The following is a 5,253-nucleotide window of genomic DNA, read 5'->3' as shown; positions in this document are numbered from 1 at the left end:
GAAAGCTTGGAATCCAAAGATTTTATAAATACAAGTTGATTATCAAATATGCACAAAGTCTTTGAACTTTTGGGTAAATAATTATTTTATCTTCAGTGGACTCTGACCCATTGGTAGAAATTAAAACAAAAACAGTCATCTTAGTGTTGATAAATATCTAGGTTTTCAGTAGTAATTTCAACTAAAACAATAACACTTCAGAGATGGTCATATTTTAATAGTAAAATTGAAAGCTATCAGATTTTCAAAGGGCTGGAATTCATGATTTTGACAAATGATGAAAGAATATCTTACGCCAAAATTTATCATTACATGAGCAGAAGAAAGAAGCACTCCTAGTGCCTTTTCCCAGAAAATCCAGGAAAAATGAGAATTAAGAGACAGAAAGGAGGAGGCAGGGTAAAAAAAAGAAAGGTATAGTGAGGTAGTCTCTCCTAGAGAAGAGGAGAGATATCCCAACTTTCTTGGCAGAGCCCTTTTCCGTATGTCAAGAGTTTTGACACTTAACTCCCAAAGGGGCTGCAGGATCCACAGATGGTAGATAGGAGACAGAAATCTACCAAGTCAAGGAAAGAAATCACTCAAACAGTGGCAAGTCCCTTCGGTGATATTACCCATCCTTCCCCCTGCACATCCATTTCCAGTGAGAGTCCTATAACCAGAGCCTACAATGCTGGTTCTCAGTTAGGCAAGGAAATATACTCTAGCGTTCAATACTATATTTGAAACTGTCTAGAAACTTACAGATATGAACAAAACTTCAGGACTCAAAAAAGTATTTGAGAAAATCCAATGAGGCATAACCAACATCACACTTAGAAATCAGAACACTAACTCCTGAAGAAGCTAACTTTGAGAAAACAGAAAAAAATATTAAAATAAGTTTAACATCGGAGGTATTAAAACTGTGCCTTCAGGGAGGAGTTAAGATGGCAGAGTATAAAAGGGCCCTGACCTTGCCTCATCCCTCAAACACAGATTAACATCAAATCATTTTGAACAACTAGGGAATTGATCTGAGGATTAAGAAAACAAATATACACGATTGAAGGGAGATGATGTAGCAGATGCAAGGCTTATCTTAACAAATCAAAGCACAACTAGTTAAAGTTCCAAACCCTCCCCACTGCAAACAAGGAGGAACACTGCGGAGGACTGACCTGTGGGAAAAAGCCATTAAAACGCAACAACGGGGTGCACACAGCTTATACCAGAACACTTCCTGAAGCCCCAGGCCCTGGACAGTGTATGACTCCTTCTTAATACAGTATTACTCTCAGGAGCAGGTAACATGATAAGCTTTCTTTTTTTTTTTTTTAAGATTTTATTTATTTATTCATGAAAGACACAGAGAGAGAGGCAGAGACACAGGCAGAGGGAGAAGCAGGCTCCCTACAGGGAGCCCGACGTGGGACTCGATCCCTGGACTCCAGGATCACGCCCTGAGCCGAAGGTGGCACTAAACCACTGAGCCACCCTTATCATGGGATTCCCCATGATAAGCTTTCTTGGTATACAAAAGACAGAAACTTAGACATATGAAAAGATGGAAGAATTCTCCCCAAAAGAAAGATCAAGAAAAAAATCACAGCTAAGGATTTGCTCAAAACAGATATAAGTAAGATATCTGACCAAAAATTTAGAACTACATGGGCATCTAGATAGCTCACATGGTTAAGCATCTGCCTTCAGCTAAGGTCAAGGTCTCTGGGTCCTGGGATTGAGGCCCACATTGGGCTCCCTGCTCAATGGGGAGTCTGCTTCTCCCTCTCCTTCTGCCTCTCCCTCTACTCATGAGCATGCTCTGTGTATGTGTGTGTGTGTTTCTGTTTCAACTGAATAAATAAAATCTTTAAAAAAAAATTTAGAACTATAGTCGTAAGAATACTAGCTGGGCTTGAAAGAAGCACAAAAGTCACCAGAGAAACCCTGGCTGCAGAGGTAAAAGACTTAAAAACTAGTCAGGCTGAAATTTAAAAAATGGTATAACTGAGATGTAAAACTGACCAGATGTAATCACAATGAGGATGGAAGAAGAAGATCAAATATATGATAGGGAAGATAAAATTATGGAAAATAATGAAGCTGAAGAGGGAAAGAAAACTATTAGATCATGAATATAGACTTAAGGAACTTAGCAATTCCATAAAGCACAATAGTGGGAATCCCGGGTGGGAAGGGTGGGGAGAAGGTTTATTCGAACACATTATAGCTGAAAACTTCCCTAATCTAGGGAAGGAAACAGATATTCAAGTCCAAGAGGCACAGAGAACTCCCCTCAAATTCAACAAAAACAAATCAACACCAGGACATATCAGAGTGAAACTTACAAAACACAAAGATAGAGTTCTGAAAGCAGTACAAGACAATGGTCCTTAACCTACAAGGGTAGACACATAGGGTTAGCAGCAGATCTGTCTACAGAAACTTAGCTGGCCAGAAAAGAGTGATATGATATATTCAATGTGCTAAATGGGAAAAACAGGCAGCCAAGGGGGGTGGCCCAGGTGGCTCAGCGGTTTAGCACCACCTTAGGTCTAGGGCCTGACCCTGGAGACCCGAAATCGAGTCCCACGTCGGGCTCTCTGCATGGAGCCTGCTTCTCCCTCTGCCTGTGTCTCTGCCTCTCTCTCTCTCTGTGTCTCTCATGAATAAGTAAATAAAATCTTTAAAAAAAAAAAAAAGGCAGCCAAGAATACTTTATCCAGCAAGGCTATCATTCAGAATAGAAAGAGAGATAAAGAGTTTCCAAGACAAGTGAAAACTGAAGGAGTTTATCAACACTAAACCAGCTCTGCAAGAAATACTAAATGGGACCCTTTGAGCAGGAAAGAGAGATCAAAAGCAACAAAGACTGGAAAGGAACAGAGACAATCTACAGGAACAGCAACTTTACAGTAATACAATGGCACTAAATTTATACCTGTCAATAATTACTTGGAATGTAAATGGACTCAATGTTCCAATAAAAAAAAAAATAGAGTATCAGGGCACCTTGGTGGCTCAGTGGTTGAGTGTCTGCCTTTGGCTCAGGTCATGTTCCCAGGGTCCTGGGATCGAGTGCTGCTTCTTCCCCTGCCTGTGTCTCTGCCTCTCTCTCTGTGTCTCTCATGAATAAATAAATAAATCACTTAAAAAAACAGCCAAAGTAATGTTGAAAAGAAAAGCAAAGTGAAAAAAGAAAGAAAAGCAAAGTGGGAGGAATCACAATTCTGGACTTCAAGTTGTATTACAAAGGTATAATCATCAAGACTGTATGGTACCAGCACAAAAACAGATACATAAATCAATGGAACAGAATAGAGAACCTAGAAATGGACCCTCAACTCTATGGTCAATTAATTTTCAACAAATCAGGAAAGAATATCCAATGAAAAAAAAGTCTCCACAACAAATGGTGTTGGAAAAACTGGACAGCCACATGCAGAAGAATGAAACTGGACCACCATAAACAAAAATAAATTCAAAATGGATGAAATACCTAAATGTGAGACAGGAAACCATCAAAATCCTAGAGGAGAAGGAAGGCAGCAACCTCTTTGACTTTGGCCACAGTAGACACATCTCCAGAGGCAAGGGGAACAACGGCGAAAATGAACTATTGAGACTTCATCAAGAGAAAAAGCTTCTGCAAGTAAGGAAACACTCAACAATACTAAAAGGCAACCACCAGAAAGGGAAAAGATATTTGAAAATGACTTACTGGATAAAGAAAGGGTTAGTATCTAAAATCTATAAAGAACTTACCAAATTCAACACCCCAAAACCAGATAATCCAGTTAAGAAATGGGCAGAAGACATGAATAGACACTTTTCCAAAGAAGATATCCAGATGGCTAACAGACACATGAAAAGATGCTCAACATCACTCATCATCAGGGAAATACAAATCAAAACTACTATGAAATACCACCTCACATCTGTCAGAATGGCTAATATTAACTCAGGAAACAATAGATGTTAGCAAGGATGCAAAGAAGGGAAACCCTCTTACACTGTTGGTGGGAATGCAAATTGGTGCAGCCACTCTGGAAAACAGTATAGAGGTTTCTCAAAAAGTCAAAAAATAGAGCTACTCAACAATCCAGCAACTGCACTACTATTTATCCAAAGGATACAAAAATGCTGATTTGGAGGGGCACATGTACCCCAATGTTTACAGCAGTATTATCAGCAATAGCCAAATTATGGAAAGAGCCCAAATGTCCACCACCTGATGAATAGATAAAGAAGATATGGTATATATATATATACACGATGGAATATTACTCAGCAGTCCAAAAGAATGAAATCTTGCCATTTGCAACAATGTGGGTGGAACTAGAGTGTATTATGCTAAGTGAAATTAGAGAAAGGCAAGTATCATGAGTTCACTCATACATAAAATTTAAGAAACAAAACAAATGAACATAGGGGAAGGGAAGGAAAATAAAATAAAAACAGGGAGGGAAGCAAACCATAAGAGACTCTTAAATATAGAGAACAAATAGGGTTGCTTGAAGGGAGGTGGGTGGAGGGATAGGCTAAATGAGTGATGGGCATTAAGGAGAGTACTTGATAGGATGAGCCCTGGGTGTTATATGTAAGTGATGAATCACTAAATTCTACTCCTGAAACCAATATACTACAGTCTATGTTAACTAACTTCAATTTAAATAAATAAATTTTGGAAATAAAAAAATAAGATTAATATCATAAAATAAAATTTAGCAGTATAAAAATAGTTATTAGAAAAGAAAAAGTTAATAGAAAAAGAAAAGATCTTGGAATTAATATGATTTCAAAAACATTTTTTTTAAGTAAATAAATACGCTGAGTAATAAACTAGAGTTAGCTGCAGTTCAATTTACTTAGCAGAAAGACATTGGGAAACCAGGGGTTTTCCAAGAATAGAGTACAAAATAATAATAATGAAAACTATAAACAAAGTTGGACAATAGTTCTAGAAGTACAAGTGAATTTATGACAGGAGTTTCAAGGACAGAAAATATAGTCAAATGTAAAAATAAGCAAAGGAAATCAAGAAAAAATTTCCTAAACTTGTGAAAAATCCAAAGGATCCACCAAGTTAGTAGCAGGATTAAAGTAAGACTCATGTTCCCATAATCTTTTGAGACCTTAGAACATTAAGAAATAAAAACAAAACCCTAAAAAAATTCTGGAGCAGAAAATAAGTTATAAAGGATAACACTCAGTTTAGAATAAGGCTTCCCATATATGATGCTTCTACATGACAGTTTACAGTGCGGTAAG

The sequence above is a fragment of the Vulpes lagopus genome, chromosome 2 (assembly GCF_018345385.1).
Source record: "Vulpes lagopus strain Blue_001 chromosome 2, ASM1834538v1, whole genome shotgun sequence".
NCBI lineage: Eukaryota > Metazoa > Chordata > Mammalia > Carnivora > Canidae > Vulpes > Vulpes lagopus.
The sequence above is the reverse complement of the archived record's forward strand: the minus strand, read 5'-3'. Positions refer to the sequence as shown.